The 23677-nt window shown below is 34.4% G+C and overlaps 1 protein-coding gene and 1 pseudogene across 3 annotated transcripts in view; both read right to left on the bottom strand.

Moving 5' to 3' along the window:
• Positions 1-23677, bottom strand: part of ADK (adenosine kinase) — a 517994-nt gene that overhangs the window by 119187 nt on the left and 375130 nt on the right. The gene's annotated exons all lie outside the window — the stretch shown is intronic.
• On the bottom strand, positions 14029-14262 carry LOC116858570 (annotated as a pseudogene).

Below are 23677 nucleotides of genomic sequence, written 5' to 3' on the forward strand. Positions count from 1 at the left end.
ACTTTTTCTGTCCATGCTACTAAGCAATTTTCTTAGGGCCCTCAAGGACAGAATAGGGAAGGAAAAGAGTAAAATGTCAATCTCTTAAAAAAAAAAAAAGAGTTTATTTATTTATTGATTTGAGAGAGAATCTCAAGCAGATTCTGTGCTGAGCATGGAGTTCAACACAGGGCTCGATCCCACGACCCTGAGATCATGACCTAAGCTGAAACCAAGAGCTGGTCACTTAACCAAGTCACCCAGACACCTCATAAAATGTTAGTCTTGAAGGGCCAACAGAAAATAACAAACATAGGAAGTTATATTTAAGCTACCATAGCTACCAACCTTGGCCAAGATTCTCACATTCCAGGAAGCAGCAGAGCCACTAGACTTGAAGGGCTAACAGTGGGTCTCTCAGTAGAGCCAATGGGGACAGAAGATTTGGTGGTGGGTGGGTTGGGGGGGGTGTTTTAATTTGTAAGAACCTTGAGGGGGTGAAGGAAAGTACCCTAGTAATGACTAATATTTAATTTTCCAGGAAAGGAATTTAAAATTGTATTTCATTTAATTCAAGGAAAATAAGATTAAAGTGATTTAGACTGTGTGTGGGGGTCATGTGAGATTAAGGAGCAAGAATACAGCAAATACACACACACACACACACACACACAAAAGCTACAATTAAAAAAACTTATATTTGATCAAATACATGATAGTATAGTGTACAAAAATTGAGAAATATATACTAACATGGTAAAAAAACTCAAGAGTTCAAAAAAAAAAAAAGGAATAGGTTTAGTCAGGAAAAGTTCATTAGAGAAAAAAGGATTTCTGTGTTAGACCTTGAAAGAACATCTTGGGAAGAAAAACACTGAAAGCATAAAAGCAGAAACTATTACAGGATGCTAAGGAAATCACAGGACTAGGGCACACGGGCCATCAAAAAGAATAGATGAATTACCATTAGTTTTCAGGTTTTGAAAATTAAAGGTAGAATGTAATATATTTTCTTTTTTTTTCAAGTGGCCTTCCTCCAAATCTTGATGGACTCATTTAATTTAAATGGCCTTTTCTGGGAGATTTCAGAGATTCTGACTTTTGATTCTAAGCAAAGAACTATTAGAAGCCAAAGATATAAAGAGCAGAGAGATGCTTGGGGAAGTTTATATGTGAAACAGGTTGTTTTTCTAGACATACTTGTTAGGCAATTACTGTACAACAGTATTCACTAAAAGTAGTAGCTTTCAAGGTTTCTTGACAGCAACCACAGTAAAATATTCACTTTACTTTGCAATGTGCCACACACAAACATATGTATACATGCATTTATATAAATGTATATCCTTGTATCTTTTATACTTATTTCACTCAGAACTGCTTATTTTGTCCCCTAAAGTAAAAGTAAGTATATCATTTACAAAGTGACATGGGCCTTTGAAATTTGGACTTGATAAAGTTCCTTGAGGGAATTTTATAGTGACTAGAACACAGTATGTACTCAATATATTAATCTATCCTTTTGCTTAATAAGCACCCACTATGTGCCAGGGACTGTTAAGAAATAGTGATCTAGTAATATTAAGAGGGGTGTTTAAAACTGTATTTTAAGGTTGGTTGTGGTGCAGATGAAGAAGGAATCTCTAAGAGAATGATAGTTGAGGCTTAAAGAATGAGTAAGAGTTAACCGGGTGAATAATACTGAATAATGGGGTAAAAATAGGTCAAGGCAGAGGGAAGAGCATTTGCAAAGAGACTGTGAGAGGACAGGAGAAAAGAGTTCAATGGTTTTTAAAACTGAAAATAGGCCAGTGTGGCAGCAGAATAGTTAGTGGAGAGACGGTGTTATGGATTCTGAATTTTGTTCTCAGTGAAAAAACAAAATAAAGCAAATACCCATAACACAATATAACCAAACAAAGAAAAAATGGTATTTGTTCGATGTAAAACTAAATCCAGAAACCAAATTTAATTTTGCCCTTGACCTGGTTTGCAAGGACAGTTTTAAAGTTATAGAGCATAAAATATAATGCAAGTGTACTTGACACAAAGAACACTGATTTAATTTCTTGCCAAAGCCGGCATTTATTGAAAGCACATGTACTACACTAAAAAGGATCCTAAAATTTTATGTGCCACATTTGATAAGAGATCTAATTTATATTCTGGCATTTAGCTGGAAGCCTGGATTAGTGATGCAGCAACATAATAAGGACCTAATTTTCTCTGTTCTTTTATAGATATGTCATATTCACTTGGTCACTGGCAATTTCAATTAGCACAAACTGATGCACTAATTTCAAACAAAGGTTAAAGGTCATGAACAAGGAGAATAAGACCGTCTCTAAAGAAAATGAAACAAATTGCTAATCAGTGGAAATGGATTTGCACCCATTCCAATATACTCTGGTCCCTGAATCCATCCCCAAATCAGAACTTTTCACAGCTTTTCTACCTGTTCTACTTACCCAAGTTCTATACAAAGAACCCTATAGGCATATATTTTTTAGAAGTCTATATTCCTTTAAAAATGTCATATATACCTTAGTTATTCAAAAAGTATTTATTAAGTATGTACTATGTGAAGGCAGTTGGCCATAAAGTCATGAATCATATCCTTATATTTCATCTGTAATGGTATTTTCCACAATTAATGCTGGTGTTTCCCTGTCTTACTTTCCTCCTAGACCATCTTGCTCACTGTTTTATCAGGAGAAGTGCTTGGCATGTAGAAGGCAATTAAGTATTTTTTGAATTAATAAATGATTTTAAGGGAACTTTAATGGTGAAAAGTTTGTGTAAATGCTCAAGAACACCAGATATGACTAAGCACCAAAAACCCTTCCAACTAAATGTCACTTCAACTTAACTCTAGACCATAATATCAGAAAGCATACTTTAGGAATCCATTATAAAAAATGATAAGGTAAAGTTGGGAGGCAAGGCAATGGAGAAACCGTAAAACTGTGTCAGTAATCCTCACAACACCTTTTAGAACATGTTTGGAGTATAAGTATAAGATTCATTCTGATAAAAGCCATGTCTACAAAATTCATTAAATATCCAGATTTTCAGTTTTTGCAACCTAAGAAACATATTTCTGCATACCAATATCTCTCATATACAATAGTAATATGAAATAGCAAATAGTTTAATTGAACTGAAAATGGAGTACTTTCAGTCCCACCTACTTTCTTAGGTAATTCTTATAGGGCCTCAGATGAAAGACTAAGTCAACTAAAATATATTCCTAAATGAGGTATTTCCTTTTGTGGTATTAATAAACAAAAATCAAGCTGACAGCCTTTAAGGGCTTCAGATTTTACAACTATAAAATGAAGGGATAGATTCAGATGGCCTCCTAAGGAGACCCTTCTAAGTTCTAAATCTTGCTTTTGACCAATAATGAAGCTTATTTTTGGAGTGTGGCTGGGGTTCCTGTAGCATGATTATATCATATGAAAATATTTGTGGAGTTACCAGTTGTGGGGGAAGTATTTTTTATGAATTATTATCAAGAAAGGAATTATTTAAATGATGTCCAAAGGATTATGATGGTTTTTTTTCCTAATGTCTGAACTTGGGTTAGGATGAACCATCTTCCCCAGTTATTCAATCGAGCACTAACCTAGTTGCTGTAATGATGGAATTTTGCAAATGTAATTAGAGTCCCTAATCAGTTGACTTTAAGTTAATCAAAGGGAGATTATCCCAGGTGGGCCTGACTTAATTGGCTGAGCCTTGTAAAAGAGAACTTAGGCTTTCCCTGAGCTGAGTTATTAACCGGCTTATACACACAGGGTTTCAACCTATTTATGATCTTCCTTTCCTGAAAGGATTTTGGGTTGATTTTGGTAGCCTCCAGAACTGCATATGCCAATTCCTTATAACAAATATCTATATGTACTGGTTCTGCTTCTCTGTTTTAACTCTGATTCATATAATGATGCTTTATAAATTATAAACAGGGAACACCTTACAATATTTTAACATTTCCAATCAATTTCAATAAAGTGAGTGAAGCTGAGGAACAGACACATGTATATTGGGCTGATGAAGTCTAGATTCAGAACAACCTCTGAGTTGTTCAAAGGTTACCTTTGATGCCCTATCCTCAGATTCACACTGTTCATCTTTGCCTCTTACCTCAGACCACTAGTCTTCTTATTGTCTCTTACCTTCCCTATCCAAAACTGAGATGAGGAAAGGCTCTTAAACTTATTCACACTGTGGCATTAATACTTGGCAACATTTAGAATGCTAAAATTTCCAGGGTACATCAACTTTAATAGAGTAAAAGCTTTAACACAAAGGAGTACCTTGGCAAGTAGTGGAAAAAGCAGACTTAAAATTCATAAACTCTCAGATGACTGTGTATTCTGCCTACCTGTAAACTGGCCATGTTCAGGGTTTTTGTTTTTTTTTTCTTTTTTGATGATATCTTTTTAAAAAAAATACCATTTCATTAAAATTAAAGCTTGACTGATACACAATGTTACACTAGTTTCAGGTGTACAATATAGTGATTCAATAAGCCTATACTTGATGCTATGTTCACTACAAGTATACTTACCATCTATTACCACACAGCGCTACTACAATATCATTGACTACATTCCCTATGCTGTACTGTTTAGTCCATATTTGACTTATCTGTGGGATCTAAAACAAAACAAAACAACAAATGAATAAAAAAACAAACAAAAAGCAGAAACAGACCCATAAATACAGAGAACTGATGACTGCCAGAGGGGAGGGAGTGGGGAATGGGCAAATGGGTGAAGGGGAGTGGGAGATACAGGCTTTTTAAGATTTTTTCATTTTACATTCTAGAAATTACTGTAGCCAAAGCTTCCACACCAGTAACATTTCCTTACCAGATAATAATGGTCTAGTAGAGATAGACAGTTTTTTCTATTGTTTTATTTTGGTTTTGGGAAGGGGTCTTTATACATCATTGGATAATTATAATTTATTTTATCATAACCATAACTACTTGTTATATGTAGCTTTTTACTTTTGCTTTACATGTTATGTGTTATTTTCACTTTACATTAATATTCAAAAGTAGCTGTTAATAATTCTAGAAAATTTGGTCATGTCTGTGTTAATTTGCTCTACAGCAATATTCAGAAGTACCTGCTAACCATTCTAGAGAATTTGACTTGTTACTATGCTCAAATATTGTTGCAAATATGATTACATCCGGACTGTACATAGAGTATTAACCAATTATCGAGCAGACACCTGATATACTATAGGACTCAGATGGTTAGATTCTGTAAACAAGTGAATGAATACGTACATGAGACTCAAATGAAATGTACAATTCAATATTAATAAAAAAGGGCTAGAAGCTATAAAAAAACAAGACTAATAAATCTAAATCTATATATAAATTAAAAACCTCCATATACCAGAAAGCACCAAAAATAAAGACACAAGATGAACTGGATGGAATATTTACAAGTCAACCAAGAATTTTTTCTAATGAACAAAGAAAAGGAAACATACAAGAAAAAAGTTAGTAAGGAAAAAACTGAACTGTCCCAAAGAAAGATGGACAAAGAATTAAGGAGAGAACAGAAGATGAAAATACAAATGGCTTAGAAACATGAAAAGATGTGGAACTTCAACAATAACTGTAGAGATACAAATTAAAATGATGAGATGTCATTTAAAATTTATCATTTCAGCAAAGCTTAAATTGGGGATATGATTTGGTAAAAAACTCAGGACAATAAAGAAAATTTATCAAAATTTAAAATATTCATTTCCTAAGAATCAGCAGTTATAGTTCTAGAAATTGAGCCTATACAAAAATTTACATAAAAGTATACAGACATATATTAACATAGCACTATTAACAGTAACAAAAAAATAGAAAACATCCCAGTAGCCTTCAATAGGAGAATAAACTATAGTATAGTCATATAATAATACAACTACTATAAAAAATAAGGAAGATAAAGTCTTTATTAACAAGAATAGCAGTCTAAGTTATTAGAAAAAAGCTGCAAGGCAGAAGTATAGCATGCTCTTAAACGTTTTTAGTACTTCTTATAATAAAAAATAATCTGGAAGGGCATATCCCAAACTAAGAGATTATCTCACTATGAGATGTGGTGGTATTACAAAAGAGTTTCTTTTCTGTATTACCTATTTCTATAGTGTACCATCTTCTTTCTTTTTGGTAAGTCTTATTTTTAATTTAATTTTTTTTAGATTTTATTTAAATTCAAATTAGTTAACATACAGCATATAACTAGTTTCAGGGGTAGAATTCAGTGATTCATCAGTTGCATATAACACCCAGTGCTTACTACATCAAGGGCTCTCCTTAATGCCCATCACCTAATTGCCCCATTTTCCCAATCACCTCCCCTCCAGCAACCCTCAGTTTATTCCCTACAGTTAAGAGTCTCTTATGGTTGGGTTTCCTCTCTGTTTTTATCTTATTTTATTTTTCCTTTCCTACCCTATGTTCATCAGTGTAGTATACCATTTTTTAATAATGACCAAGAAAAAAAATAAATTAGGTTCAAGTACAAGATTATAATGACATCTCTGGTCACTTGTTCTACTTTTAGTAAATTATCTGGATATAAAAGTACCCATATTAGATAGTTGTTTTTTTTTTTTTAAGTTTTATTTATTTGAGAGAGAGAGAGAGTGACTGAGTGCGCGCGCGCAAGCAGGGGGAGGCGCAGAAGGAGAAGGACAGAGAGAATCCTCAAGTGGACTCCCTGCTGAGTACAGAGACTGACTCAGAGCTCAATTCTAGGGCCCTGAGATCATGATCTGAGCCGAAATCAAAAGAGTCCAACACTTAACCATCAGAGCTAACCAGGGGCACCTACACAGTTTATGTAATACTAAATCACATGTTTTTCAAATTATAAAAGGGGATGAAAAAGCAAACACAATATTAAACAATCAACATATATCCCCCATTAGTGATAGCCAGCCAGCCAAATACATATGCCTATTTAGCTGCTGCTGCTGCTTCTGCTTCTTCTTCTTTTTAAAGATTTTATTTATTTATTTGAGAGAGAAAGTTCGAGCAGGGTGAAGGGGAGAGGGAGAAGCAAACTCCCTGCTGAGCAGGGAGCCTGATATGGAACTGGATTCCGAACTCTGGGATCATGAACTGAGCCAAAGGCAGACACTTAATGGACTGAGCCACCCAGGCACCCAGGCACCCTATTTAGCTTCTTAAATTTACTAATTTGTGTGTGAAGACCTGTGATTCACATCTTACAAAATTTAGTCAAGAGTATAAGGTAATGAAGAAATAAAGCAATGGAGTCCTCCACTATCTGTAGCGTAGCTGTTTCTAGTAGTTTCAGTACATAATATTTAAAAAATTCAATTTATAGTTCTAGTGACAATAGGTGTAGTACAACTGGCAGCTCAAATTGAAATTTATTTCCTTATTTTATTCCAGTGCTTATTTTATATATGTTAGAAATAGTTACAGAGTAGCATCATTCACTAACATGTCAAAGCACATTCACTAACATGTCAAAGGACTATTTCAAGCAAATATATAAGATGCACAGTAATAGGGGTATGTATGCTCCTGTTTTATTTCTTGAGGTCTGACAGTCTACTACATACTCCAAAAGAATGCAAGAGTACGGCAGAAGTGGAGACCTGACAGCATCTATCACAGAAATCTGCAGTCCTTTTCTATCGATATACTGCTGTGTAACCTATGCTTAAATCTTACAGAGCAATAATGGTCCTAAAAGGGAACTAATAGCATATCTCCAACTGTGCCTGGCATCCTCCTCTCCTCAAATTCTCAAAAGAATCCTATTTTTTAAAAACTCGATACATAAAAGGAAACAGTAGGAGAAAAGCTAAGATTGGTTAAGGATTGGTCAATAAAACAGAGAAAATGTTTTCATCAATGGTATATATGCCCCTCCCATCTAATCTCCTGAGTGGTACTGATATTCCAGTAGAAGATATTTGGTTAAATATATAATAGCAGAGTCGCTGCTGGTCAAAGCTAGTAAAGCTGTCCTTTTAGCTCAGTGGCAAAGAATATATACCATATAGTACAAGAAAGGTTGGAGACTTGATGTGTCCTCTTGCCAATTGCTTTTTACTTTAAAAGCTTTCTAAATCAATGACAAGCTATCTGCACTGAGAAGGGTATGGAATAGCCTCATGTTGTATATGCAGTCCTTATGTAGAAAATAAGCATGGTTCATATGGCATATTGCTGTTCTCTATTTTAGAACTAGCACAGGAACCATGTGATGTGTTCATTGCTATGGTAACTACATTTCAGTAGTGAACAGGAGAGCAAGTGGGCATGTAAAACATGTATAAGTTGTCAATATTTAAGTAATTGCTGTCCTGGAGCTGCGATAACTTAAATTTCCTTACTGCATGACTTATTAAAAAAAAATTCCACCCCTTACATTTTTTTTTAATGAGGTTAATAAGCCTTCCATCCCGATAATGCCTTCCCCATTCAAGAAAACAAATGCATAATGTCTTTCAGACAGGGTTTCAGTTGCTTCATGGAGAATTACTGTTATTGTTATTAGAGATCTACGCTTCTACACAAGTATGTGCAGTGTACTATATGATATAAAGACGAATGGAGCCTCAGCCTGGTCAACAGAAAAACAGTGCTCTGCCTATCTTCTCTAGGGGTTTGAATCTACTGTTAGGACCAACTCAGTCAAGCAGTCAAGTTTTTAGGTTGATTTAGGGGGGAAAATCTCTGATTTGACATCAGAGTTATTTCACTTCTTTGTCTTTTCTCACTAGAGCAACCTAGAAAGAAGATCCTCCAAAGACCTGATTATCTTTGATTACCTTTAGATCAGTCTCTGACTGTCTGGCATTTTAATGAGATACTCATAATACTGTAATTTTAAACCTTCTGTATGATGCCACATAAGAACAGAAATCATACCAAGCTTCTTTTATAATCCTCTCTCTCCTCCAATCCCTCCCCCTCTTCCTCTCTTTTGATCCATGATTCTGATCTGTGGAACAGCAAAAGGGATTTCACACCATGACTTTTAAAAAAGTTAATTATTTATATGAGTTAAAAATGTAATGAGGGATGCCTAGGTGGCTCAGTCAGTTGAGTGTCAGACTCCTGGCTTCATCTGGGATCATGATCTCAGGGCTGTGAGATCAAGCCCCAAGTTGGAGATGAAGCTCCAGTGTGGTGCCTGCTTGGGATTCTCTCTCTCCCTCTGGCCCCGGCCCTGACTCATGCATGCACTCTCTCTCTCTCTCAAAAATAAAACATAAAGCAAAAAGTCAGCCCCAATACAAATTATATTAAAAAGTTAAATTTATACCAAATTTCATATTATCTTAAGCCTGTGGTTACATTAATAAAATGGCTAACCACAATGACTCTAATACTATGGTTATGTGGGTGCCTGGGTAGTGCAGTCAGTTAAGTGTCTGCCTTTGGTTCAGGTCATGATCCTAGGGGCCTAGGATCTAGCCCCACATCAGGCTCCTTGATCAGTGGGGAGCCTGCTTCTCCCTCTCCTTCTGCCCTTCTCCACTGCTCATACTCTCTCTCTTAACTCTCTTTCTCTATCTCAAATAAATAAAATCTTTTAAAAAATACTATGGTTATGAATAAAAATAAGCTATATCTGTATGTACACAAAAATTACATTTTTATGTAAATACTTTGGGGTTCTTTTATAAAGGACCATATTCTGTGAGAAATAAAACACTGTTTCACTACAATAGATATTAATAACAAAATGGACTATTAAAAAACCCATCAGAATTATGGTTATTTTTTATAGTGAATGATAATGTTATAACTTGGTATTAACTTTGACCTGCAACTTTTTGTTACAACTTTCAAATTTAGAAAATACAGTAGCATTTTATTGGAACATGGAGGAAAATCACACTAATGTGTGATAAAGAACATTATATTTAGTCAATGTATTTTATACATATAATTATTTAAATAGAAATTTAGCTGAAAAGATAAGTTCCTATTAAAAAAAAAGAGTAATTCGTACTTTGTGCTGTTTCAGCAGTAAGAATAATTTCTTCAAACTCATTGGTTCAGTGGCACCATATGGGGCATGCCGATCTTCAGATACCAAAAATGTCTCCAAGATACATTTCATTCTAGTGTGTTAAAACTTCCTACCCTGCAGCTGTCATTATAACTATATAATTCATACCCTACTATAAAAATGCAAATCATATAGCTTACTAGGGTTATAGGAATAGTAGGAATTTCTAATGGTATCTATATTTCCAAGTCATAATTACAACACTTTCTTAGAAGCAGTCACATATGTGAAGTCACTGATAATTTTGCTGGTTTAACAACGAGTGGGGTCAAAGGATGAGAAAGGAAATGTGACCAAAAAAAACCATTTCCACAACAGAAAATTATGTAGCAATGTAAATTAGTAAACTTCAGCTACATACAGCAACATGGATGAATCACAAAAATCTTATTATTGAAGGGAAAGAGCAATACCATAATACACCACTTCTATGAAGCTAAAAGAGAAGCACATAATATATTGTAAAAAATATATATGCATACATAAACACATACCTGTACATATGCAAGGGATAGATATATACACATGAGGAAATGAAAATACAAAATTCAGAACAGGCATTAGGTCTGCAAGGGATTGCTAAAAGCTTTAAATACTTCAAATGAAGAGGGAGGCAGAGGCATCTGCTTTGTAACATGTGTTACTTACATTCTTTGATACATATCAAATATTTTATTATAAAAAGAAAAAATATAAGAGAAGAGAAAAAAGAGTTCATCAATATATAATTACTTTTCCATGGTCAGAACATTATAGTTCACATTTTACCACAAGAAATGGTAAGAGAACAGAGTGCAAGAGCCTACTTGGGAAATCACCTTTTCCCCTCAATATATATGTATATGCAAGAAGGCAAAATATTCACCTTTTTCCACAGGTAATCTTTAGTAAATTGTTTAAATAACCTTCTTATAATTTATATGCCATATAGAAGTATATAAAAATAGCATTAAATAAAACTGTTTTCTTTGTCTGAAGACAGAGAAGCAGGATTTATTTTTCTTATAAAAAATGGTGAGACATTAATAGAGTCGCTTGGTTGGCTTGCAATTGGCTATTATTTATAGCATTTTGTATTTTCTTGTTATTGAGGTATAATAAAGATATAATATGATGCACAGATCTTAAATGTTCACCCCAAACAAGACAAAGAACGTTTCCATCATCCCAGAAAGTTCTCAACTGTTCCTCACTAGTCAATCCCTATGCCTCCTTAACAGAGAAGAAATACCGTCTGACTTCTATCATAGATTGTTTATACAGAATAAAGGACACAAATATTCATTTGTGTATGACTCTTTTGCTCAACATAATGTTTTCTGAAATTTATCCTTGTGGCTGGCGATATTAGTAGCTCATTCCTTTTTATTTTGTAGTAGTGTATTATAATATGAATATACTATAATTTGCTGAAAAATTATTCTGTTGATGGACATTTTGTGTTTCCTGCTATGAATATTTTTATGTAAGTCTTTTTGTGGACATATGATTTTGCTCTTCCTGGGTATATGACTTGCTGGGTCATAGGGCAAATGTATGATGAACTTTATAAGTCAAACAAAGTAACTCCTGAATACTTTTCCAAATTTGTGGTCCCATCAGCAAAGAATGAGAGCTCTAGTTGTTCTATATCCTTGCCAACACTTGGTGGTTCTATTAACTCAAACCACTCAAGTGGGTAGGCAATGGTATCTTCACTGTGGTGTTACTTTGTATTTCCCTCATGATTAATGACGTTGAGCCCCTTTACATGTGCTCATTGGCCATTACATTATTCCTTTTTTTTGAAGTGTCCAAATTATTTTGCCCTATTTTTTAAAAATTGTGCTGTTTGCCACCTTACTGATTTGCAGGAATTATTTATATATTCTCTATATAATCTTTTGTCAGATATATGAATTGTAAATGTTTGCTCTTCATCAGTGGTTGGCCTATTTGTCATCTTAGTAGTGTCCTTTAAAAAAAAGTAGCTTTATTAAAGTATTAATTTACACTCTACAAAGGTACAGTATGAGGGAGGTTAGGGACCCATGTTCAAGGGTCAACTGTGCTAATATTGGCAAGCAGATATTATTTAACTACCAAGAATATGAAGTCCTTAAGAACTGATTGTTATCCTGATTCCCTACTACTATGCCAAGTCAACACAAATTTACTATATCTCTATTCCAATCTATTAGACACAATGTGGCCATGTCAATGCACAGAGCTTGTGATGCTACCACCACTGCTCAAAAGCTTCCAGTATCTTCCTTTTGTTGCTGCAAGCAGGAAAAGACCATGGGAGAGCAATTATGAGGCTATCATAATAATCTAGGAAAGCGATGATAGCATCAGGAACCAGAAGGAAGGCAAGACAAGTGGTAAGAAGTAGTCAGATTTTCAATGAATATTGAAGCCAGATTCAAAAACAACTGCTTTGATTAAAGTTAATATGTGATAATGGTTATCAAAGCTCCCTTACTGCCAATCACTAGACATTTATCCTTGACCTACAATTGCCACTCAAGGTCTATAAACTAAGAATGACTTCTAAACACCATAAACTTCTTCAAGATGCTCAAAGAATCAAGAAATAATCTCTTGGATGTGTATGGTATATCTATCGCTATCAAAAGCTCCATCATAATTTCAGTGAGTCAACATATAATTTATACCTGTTATATACATGAAACTACAGGTGATAAAAATAAATCATAAATCTAAACAACTTTTTGCCTATTCTAATCTCTCCTTCCTCAAAGAATACATAATCTACCAAATCATGTATATATTAAAATAAAAAACCAAAGCTGTGTAAGAACCAAGTGCGATAGCCTAAAGAGTATTATATAAACTCAGGGGGAAAATTAGTGAATGAATGAAGATTTCATAGAAGAAACTGGATCTATCCTTTATGATACAACATAACCCTATCCTCACTTATGTTTTTAAGAATATACCCATATTTTATGTGATTTCAGGACAAAGTACTTCCTTCTCATAATATGTGTGTTTGTAATTATAAATTAGTAAGTGGCTTAATTAAAAAATGTTTGTCACTCTCACTAGACTCTAAAATCCATGTCTATCCTTGTTCACCGAAGTAGCCCCAATATCTGATACATGGTAGAAACTTAACAAATCATTATTATTTCCAAATCTGTCTGCCAGGTGTTCCAAACTCATAAAAATTTGATTCTTATCAACAGAGATACAACAGGTAACCTTTGTCCCAAAAGGCCTGATTTTATTCCAGTGCAAATTCATTCATTCATTCATTCATTCATTCATTCATTCATTCTTTCATTCAGAAAATATTTACTATCTACAGTGTGCAGGCACTGTTTAAAAGGGGTTGGGGATGTAGCAGTGAATGAGACACAAAGTCTTTATTCCTATGAACTATACTTCATAGAAACTATTCTCACTCTTGCTTCAGTGGCATTCTTAAGCCATTCATTCTACGAAACATTGTCATCCCTTCCCTCCATCATGATCATGACGTTTTCCTGACCACTCAATCCTCCAGTAGGGTCAACAAATACAAAATACATAGCTAAAATTGAATTTCAGATATGCAATAATTTTTTAGTGGCTATTCCTTGTGTGTCCCATCTGAAATTCAAAATTAAAAGCATATCCTGTATGTCCATTTCCTAAATCGGGCAACCTCATTATCTAGTAATTTCCCCTGTTTCCAAATTTCCATTCTAATTATATTCAGAATCAGAGAGATTAACATTTAATTATTGTCTTCTGTAGGATTTTTGTTTTATTGCTCCATGTTGCAAGCACTTAACAAACACTTGATAGATGTATTCAGAAATTTAAATTACAATGAAGATTTATTTATAAGACATTCTTTCCAACTGTGTTAGTAATACTAAAAAAAATGACAAACTGTAAAAACGTCCAATACAAGACCAATAAAAATAAAAAACATATAGCCACCCAAAATAACCGAAAGAGCAATTAATGACACTAGAAAATGCTCAAAATATAATACTAAATCAGAAAAGGGATATAAATGTTTTTTAAAGATTTTGTTTATTTATTTGACAGAGAGAGAGAGCACAAGTAAGCAGAGCAGCAGGCAGAAGGAAAGGGAGAATCAGGCTTTCCACTGAGCAGGGAGCCCAATGCAGGGCTCAATCAGCAAAAATCGTGCCTCGGATAAACCTCATTGGCTACGATACTGCCACTGCGCAAAGCTTGCAGGGCTCAATCCAAGGAGCCTGGGATCATGACCTGAGCCGAAGACAGCCGCTTAATTGACTGAGCTACCCAGGTGCCCCAAGGATATAAAATTATAATAATGGAAATAATTTTAATTTCTTGAAATTTTGCATATACAGAACAGTTGGCTCTACTCATTAAACATGCCAGTGTCATGAAAGAGTGAGAAATGACCAAGGAACTGTTACAGATTAAAGGAAAACAAGAGCTATGATATGTAAAGGCAATGTATGTTCCTGGATTGGATTTTGAAGAAGGAAAACAAAATTGCTAGCAAGGGCATTCTTTGGAGAACTAGAAACATTTGAATATGTACTGTGGTTAGGTGTACATATGCAGAGAGAGGGAGCACTCAAAGCATAGGGGAGAAATGTTAATTGTCTTCTTACAACTCTTCTTTAAGTTGGAAATAATTTCAAACTAAACAGTTTAAAAATGCATATGGAAAAAACACCTTAAGAAAACACATGAAAAATTTTAAGTCTTTAATGCTGGTCGACATGAATGTTGATTTTAATTTGTTTTTTTGCATGTTTCTATATTTTTCATTTTCTATAATAAGCATGATTATTATAGCTGAAATTTTAAAAAATCATTTAAAGCTACTTTGATGAAATATGTAATTCACAATTCATTAATTTGTCAAGTTTATCTATTTTGATGTCCCATGTTGAAATTTTATAAACCTCCATGATTTTAAATATTTTATTAAATGATCATTATAAAATAAACTACAGGATTCAATATAATCTCAATTACTTTCCCAAGAATTAGAGGTACCAAAAAATGAGTGTCAAAACAGTTTGTTCATCTACTAATGTAAGTCTACTCTCACTCCACTATCCAGAACATTCTATTGACTTATAATTTAGGTAATTTTTAAAAATACAGGTAATTTTTAAAGGCTCTAACTTGAAATTGATCTAGGTACAAGCAGCCTTTTCAGAAATATTCCCTTGTACTCATGTTACTTACAGAGAAAAAAGGCAATCTGAAAACTAAAATCAGCAATGTCTTGGGAATATTTTTCCATTGCTTAGAAAAAAAAAGAAGAAACACAAATCCTGAGATTAGTTAACAGAAATATGAAAATATCTAAAGAAATAGAGATGAGAATATATCTAGAAAAGGCTAACCTCTGCCTATGCCCTTGCCACACAGTAATTAATGCATTAAAATCACATTTTTAAAGGCAACCCTGTCTCATACATCTTCTACTTCTTTCATTTGTTATTTGAAAAACAGTACCAAGTACCATTCAGTTGTGATAATGTTGCTTGGTAAATTTAAGTCTTTTTCACCCATTTTGTAGCTGCCGAAATGTCCTCAACAGTAAGCAATAATTCTACTAATTTATTTTGCAGTGTTCCTTGTGGTGCATTTCTAATCCACATAACAAGAAATATAAACTCTGACTTTAGCATAACAAAGGTGAAGTCTGATTATCAAGGAGTAAATAATGTTTCTCCTAGAAGAGGTAGGAATTGAAGAGGTCATTTCTGAATTAAAGCCATGCTGAGAGAAAGAAAATATGTATTTCCTCATATGGTGAGAAATTAATTTTCTATAACCTATCAACCCAAGTTGGCTTGATGTTGTAAATAAAAGAATTCTACCTTAATTTGAATAAATGATTGCTACTATCCACCCTATTAACTAATGTCTTCATATTTAATATTAGTTTTATTCAGATTAATTACTGAAAAAATGCATTGCCTCTCAAAATGAATTATTCATTATTGCTTATAAATGGCTCATATAGCTCAAAAGGAATAGTAGTTTAACATTAAGCAACAGTGGGATGCCTGGGTGGCTCAGCTGGTAAAGCACCTGACTTCAGCTCAGGTCATGATCCCAGGGTCCTGGGATTGAGTCCTACATTGGGCTCCCTGCTCATCGGGGAGCTTGCTTCTCCCTCTGCCTGCCACTCTCCCTGCTTGTGTGCACTCTCTCTCCCTCTCTGACAAATAAATAAATAAAATCTAAAAAAAAAAAAAGAAAGAAAAAAGAACAAAACCCGTTAAACAACAGTAATGGAAATGCCGTATCGTTAAGCTTGAAAATATCTAACACAAATCCTATGAGCAGTCATATTTCTGAATGCATATTAGAACATCCTTCCAAGGAAAAGGAATTAAAAATAGGAGGAGCCAATCAGCTCTTGAATATAGGAAACAAAGATAGATTTAAATCTTCTGTTATTTAGGTAGCAAAATTTGACAACTGGGAGCTAAAGTACTACTTCCCTAGCCTTCTCTACATTATAGATTAAAGCAGAGAGGAAGAGAGCTGACAAAATGCTTTTGGTGGAAACCAGAGTCCCTGAGCTTGTTAAATGGGTACAGGGTTACCACAAAACTTAGGCCTTTTAAACTATTTACATTAGCTGGGACCCCTAAGTTGTACCTGAACTTAATGCAGACTCCTATTTTGAAAAAAGCTGAGCAGAGAGACTGTGATAAGTAACGGACTACATATAATAGCAGTGCTAAGATTCTTAAGAGATTTTAGAATACTTAGTACAGAATACCATGCCTGACACAGAATATGCTCTCAATAGACTCTTCAAATTGAAGGACATGAAATCACTAAGAGAGTACCTTAAATTAATAGGAAGAAGCTAAATTTTCAACTCTATTCCTTTCAAAATCTATCACCCAATAATTCTGTTTTTATATTGATGGCTTTAGCAAAGCACATAATTTGGATATTACCAAAATTGTGAAAGATATTCTTTCATACTTCTGTCTATGCTCAAGATCATATAGATTCTACTTTATTTACACTGTATTCTGCAGTCACAGAGAGAAATAAAATAGAATATCACTGACTTGTTTTTATTTTTCTATTTCTGAAATCGTATTAACATGTTTTACTTAATACTGACAAAACTAGAGTATGCTTATTATCATTTTTCGGTGAGAAAATTAAGGGCTACAGAAGTTAAATGGATCGGTCATTGCCACACAGCTTAATCTGCTAAGATTAGATGTTCCACTGACTCCCAGGCTTGCACTCTAATAACTATATCGTACTGGAGAGTTCATCTGTCAATATCTATACCCATTAGTTCCTAGAGGAAGAGGCTAAATGGAAATGATACAAAAACTGGGAAATCTATTGTTCATCCTTGAACTCAGGTCCAATGTAGATGAGCAAGCCCAAGATACCTTGCTTCATGACATCCTTCTGACTTTGAAAAAGTGACAACTGAAAGAAATATATAAATCATAGTCACAAATAGTAATTATCTTTTGTGGTATTTAAACAAGAAAATGTTGTCATCTTTGACTTTTTCTTTCTTTTTTAAAGATATTATTTATTTATTTGAGAAAGAAAGAGAGAAAGTGCACATGTTGGGGGAGGGGAAGAAGGAGAGGAACAAGCAGACTCCCTGCTGAGAGGGGAACCTGAGGTAAGGCTCCATCCCAGAATCCTCATGTCATGACCTGAAACAAAGTCAGATGCTTAACCAATTGAGCCACCCATGAGCCCCCTTGACTTTTTCTTTCAATCTATTAGTAAATCCTGTTGGTTCCATCTTCAAAATATACCCAGACTTAATTCTCATTACTGCTGCCACTGTCACCTTGGTCTAAACCTCTATCATCTTTTGCTTAGATTACTGGTATAACCTAACAATGAGTCTCTTTGCTTTTGCCTGTGCCCCCTTTCTAGTGTAGTCTTTCCTACTACAGTATCAGTTTAGGAAGGTAGGTATTTTTGTGTTTTGATTCCCAGAATTTAGCACATAAGAGTCACTAAAAAGTAATTAATTAATAAACATAGCAGTCAGAATAATCCATTTAAGAGGTAAATCTTACTACTTTACTCCCCTGTTTAAAACCACATCCATTTCCCTCCTACCTAAATAAAAGTTAAAGTCCTTTAATGGGTCTCCAACACCCTGGCTAATCTAGCACCCCATACAGTCTGAACTCATCTCTTTCCTTTCTTGACACACTGGTCTCACTGAAGTCCATTTATTGTCCATCTGCCTGGAAGGCTCTTCCCTCGGACATATGTCCTCTAGACCTCTGCTCAAACACCACGTTTTCAGTGAGAAGTGCTTTGATCGTCCTACACATATGTTTTAGATACATTTTCTTAGTGTCTCAAATAATTATTATTTTTTAAAACATAAGTACAACACTACTGTCCACGATTTAAAAAAATTAACAGTATTTCCTTAGTAGCAACAAATAATCCAATCACTGTTCATATTTCCCCCGTTGCCTTGTACATTTTTCTGTTTTGTTTTGTTTTTTCAGTTTGTTCAGCTGGGATTGGGACACAAAGTCTATGCTTTGTCGTGGGTTGACAAATCTGTTAGGTTTCTTATAACCTATACATTTCTCTTTCTCTTTTAAAACGGTGAGTTATTTGTCCTGTAGAATGTCTCTGTCTTGAATACATCTCTGTCATGTTATTTATCATGCTTCTCTGCCTTTTTTATTTACCATTGTGTTATAGAGTTTATAGATAAAGGTTTATTTTTATTTTTCCCCAAGACTTACACTAAGTGGTATTGTATAGTTTCGAGAGATGGTGCATAATGACTGAATAGGTTAAAATTTCTATATATAATGAAAGCATGTCAGAAAGACTGTTCACAAAATAGACTAAAATTATAATTTACTATTTCAAAACAATTTAAAAGGTTAAGAAAATGATACAAGCCATGAAAAAAAGTTAGAATGAGAAAAATGCAGAAATGAAGTAACAGAATTTAGTAAAGAATTATAATTCTTTTTAAAAAGAATTTCAAAAATGAAGAGTAAACTAGAATGGACAAAATTAAATAAAAATTTTTGTTTTAAGAGAAAAAGAAGACATAAAGGGAAAATTTAAAAACAGAAATACATGAAGAAAGACTTAAAAGTTCTTGAGTAAAAGAAACAAATACTGAAGCCAGGCAAAGAAGATCCAGCATATGGATAAAAAGAGTGCCCAAAAAAAGAAAACCAAAGCAAGAAAACACAACAAATACCAAAAGCTGTATTTTAAGAAAATTGTCCTGAAAACAAACAACAAAACAACATTTAAAACTATGTATTGAAAAAGCATGCACACTCCGTTTCTGAGAATTTAGATCCAGAATGAACAACACACCAAGACACGCTCTACTGAAATTAAAGAAAAAGAAGTCTGCAAAAAGGCACGAAGTGCAAGTGACTTACATGGGGAAAATCAGATTATCAGACTGTGACAGCAAAGGAATGGAAGCAATATGTTTAAAACACAGAAGGAAAAAATGAAGCAAGAATTTTATATCCACCAAGCCTAAAGTTTATGTACAAAAACTACAAACTATTAGCAATATGAGACAACTCAAGGAATATTTTTCCCATGAGGCTCTCCTGAGGAAACCACTATATAATAAGCTTCATATCCAAACTATTAAAGAAACATCAACACAGAAGAAGAGGCAGTAATGAAATATATAGTTACTTAAAGAACTAAGAATAAATGAGAATTTAACAGTGAGAGAATAACACATAATGACTATATACTCTAAAAACGTCGTGTATGAAAACATAGAGATCACAAGGAAAAAAATTAAAAATATTTTTGGTAACCACATTGGTAGTGATGGCATTAAGAATATTATTATGACGCTGTTGTATATGTTCAATAGCATAAAGTAAACGAGTAAGTATGTGGATTTCTACATCTATCATGTCCTATGTTCTAAAGAACCAGGATTCTTAGTGTGAAAAAAAGAGAATAAAATACATACTATAGAAGTTAGGTAAAAGCCCTGTAGCCTGAAAGTTGAACTGGAAGTAAAAGCACAAGTTCATGGGTTAGTTATGTTAAAAAACGAAATACACATACAGATATATACATTTATAAATATGTGTGTGTGCATGTGCATATGTAACACCCATATTTCCTAGCTCTGTCCACAGAAGAGGACTACAACAATAAAGAATCTTCAAAAAATTTTTTAAAAAAATTGATTTTTTAAAATTCTAGTATAATTAACATACAGTGTTGTATTAGTTTCAGGTGTACAATACAAAGTAATTCAACAATTCTACACATTACTCAGCACTCATCACAATAAGTATACCCTTAATTCTCGTCATCTGTTTCATCTACTCCTCCATCCACTTCCCCTCTGGTAATCACAAGTTTGTTCTCTATACTTCAGTCTGGTTTTTGTTTGTCTTTTCTTCTCTGTTCATTTATTTTGTTTCTTAAGATTCCACATGAGTTAAATAATATGGTATTTGTCTTTCTCTGACTTATTTCACTTAGCATTATACCTTTAGGTCCATCCATCTTGTTGTAAATAGCAAGATTTCATTCTTTTTAATGGTTGAATAATATTCCATTGTGTATACACACACACACACACACACACACACAAATACTTCTTCATCCATTCATCTATTGATGGACACTTGAGCTGTTTCTCTTTTGGCTATTGTAAACAATGGTGCAAAAACCATAAGGCTGTATATATTGCTTTTTAGTGTTTTCATATTCTTTCGGTAAATACCCAGTAGAACGATTACTGGATCATACAGCAGTTCTATATTCAATTTTTTGAGGAATCTTCATGTTTTCTATTATAGCTGCATCACTTTGCATTCCCATCAACAGTGCTTTTTCTCCACATCTTTGCTAACATGTTGTTTCTTTTTTTTTTTTTTTTAAGATTTTACTTACTTATTTGACAGGCAGATATCATAAGTAGGCAGAGAGGCAGGCAGAGAGATGAGGAAGCAGGCTCCCTGCTGAGCAGAGAGCCCGATACAGGGCTCGATCCCAGGACTCTGGGATCATGACCTGAGCTGAAGACTGAGGCTTTAACCCACTGAGCCACTGGGAGCCCCACACATGTTGTTTCCTGTGTTTTATTTTAGCCATTCTGACAGGTATGAGTTGTATACTGTAGTTTTGATTTGCATTTCCTTGATGATGAGTGATGTTGAGCATCTTTTCATTTATCTATTGGCCATTTGTATGATTTCCTTGGAAAAATTTCTGTTCTTGTCTTCTACCCATTTTTAATAGCATTATTTGTGTGTGTGTGTGTGTGTGTTGAGTTTTATCAGTTCTTTATATATTTTGGACACTCACCCCTTATTGGATATGTCATTTGCAAATGTCTTCTCTCATTCAGTAGGTAGCCTTTTAGTTTTGTTGATTGTTTCCTTTGTGGTGCAGAAGCTTTTTATCTTGATGTAGTCCCAATAATTTATTTTTGCTTTTGTTTCCCCTGCCTCAGGAGACATATTTAGAATAATGTTGCCATAGCCAATGTCCAAGAAATTACTGCCTCTGCTCTTTTCTGGGATTTTTACAGTTTCAGGTCTCACATTTAGGTCATTAACCCATTTTGAGTTTATTTTTGTGTATGGTGTAAGAAAAGTGGTCAATTTCATTATTTTGCATGCGGCTGTCCTGTTTTTCCAACACCATTTGTTGAAGAGACTTTTTCCCGTTTCATATTCTTCCATCCTTTGTTGATTAATTGACCATTTATTTATTTATTTAAAAAAAGAGATTTATTTATTTGACAGACAGAGATCACAAGTAGGCGGAGAAGCAGGCAGAAAGAGAGAGAGAGAGGAAGCAGTCTCCCTGCTGAGCAGAGAGCCCGACATGGGGCTCGATCCCAGGATCCTGAGATCATGACCTGAGCCGAAGGCAGAGGCTTTAACCCACTGAGCCACCCAGGTGCACCTTAACTGACCATTTAATTGTGTGTTTATTTCAGGGCTTTCTATTCTTTTTTCTAACTTTATTTAAATTCTATTAATTAACATATAGTGTATCATTAGTTTCAGAGGTAGAGTTCAATTACTCATCAGCTGCAAACAACATCCAGTGTTCATTACATCACATGCTCTCCTTAATGCCCATGACCCAGTTATCCCATGCCCCTACCCACCTCCCCTCCAGCAACCATTAGTTTGTTTCCCCCTCTGATTTCATCTTATTTTTCCCTCCCGTCCTCTATGATCCTGTTTTGTTTCTTAAATTCCACATGAATGAAATAATATAATGTCTTTTTCTGTTGACTTATTTTGCTTGCACCATACCCTCTAGTTTCCTCGCCATCCTCGCATCCTCACCAACATTTATTGTTTCTTGACATGTTAATTTTAGCCCTTCTGTCTGGTGATGTGCATTTTATTCTGTTGCACTGATCTATGTGTCTGTTTTTGTGCAAGTACTATACTGTTTTGATTATTACAGCTTTGGAGTATATCTTGAAATCTGGGATTGTCATAGTTCTAATTTTGTTCCTCTTTTTCAAAATTACTTTGTCCATTTGGGGTCTTTTTGGTTTCATATGAATTTTAGAATTATTTGTTCTAGTTCTGTGAAAAACACTGTTGGGTAATTTCATAGGGATTGCATTAAGCCTGTAGGTTGTTTTGGGCAGTATGAACATTTTAACAAATACTTGTTCTCCCAATCTATTGAGTATGGAATATCTTTCCATTTCTTTGTGTCATCTTGAATTTCTTTCATCTATGTTTTATAGTTTTCAGAGTACAGGTCTTTTACCTCTTTAATTAAGATTATTCTAGGTATTTTATTATTTTTGGTGCAATTGAAAACGGTATTGTTTTCTTTTTAAAAAAATATTTCATTTATCTATTTGTTAGAGAGAGAGAGAGAGCACACAAGCAGTCAGAGCGGCAGGCAGAGGCAGAGAGAGAAGCAGGCTCCCTGCCGAGCAAGGAGCTGGATGTGGTACTCGATCCCAGGACCCTGGGATCACGACCTGAGCCGAAGGCAGCAGCTTAACCCACTGAGCCACCTAGGTGTCCCGAAAACGGTATTGTTTTCTTAATTCAATAAAGAAACAATCTTGTAGCAAGGAGTATCCCTACCACCCACACTGTGGTCTCAAAATAAACTTTCTTACAAATTTCTCAGCTTTCATTATTTATCTCTGTCATTTCAAATTTCATGTATGTGCACTTGATTATGTGATTCTGTACTCCCTTACCCCAATTATAGAGTTTGTGCAAATAATAATCTACTCAGTATATCCTTAATGTGGTATAATAGAGAATGTATCTGCTCCTTGTCCTAGGTTCCTGGCAGAGTTCAAAAACCATTGAAATTCCCACCACTAGTGTAAGAGGGTTCCCCTTTCTCCACATCCTCACCAATATTTGTTGTTCCCTGTCTTGTTAATTTTAGCCATTCTAACTGGTGTAAGGTGGTATCTCACTATGGTTTTGATTTGTATTTCCTGATGGCAAGTGATGTGCAGAATTTTTTCCTGTCAGTTGGCCTTTTGTAGGTCTTCTTTGCAGAAATGTCTGTTCATGTCTTCTGTCCATTTCTTGACTGGATTATTTATTTCTTGGGTGTTGAGTTTGAGAAGTTCTATATAGATCTTGGATACCAGCCCTTTA

This window comes from Lontra canadensis, unplaced genomic scaffold (genome assembly GCF_010015895.1).
Source record: "Lontra canadensis isolate GAN:19392208 unplaced genomic scaffold, GSC_riverotter_1.0 scaffold3, whole genome shotgun sequence".
Taxonomy (NCBI): Eukaryota; Metazoa; Chordata; class Mammalia; order Carnivora; family Mustelidae; genus Lontra; species Lontra canadensis.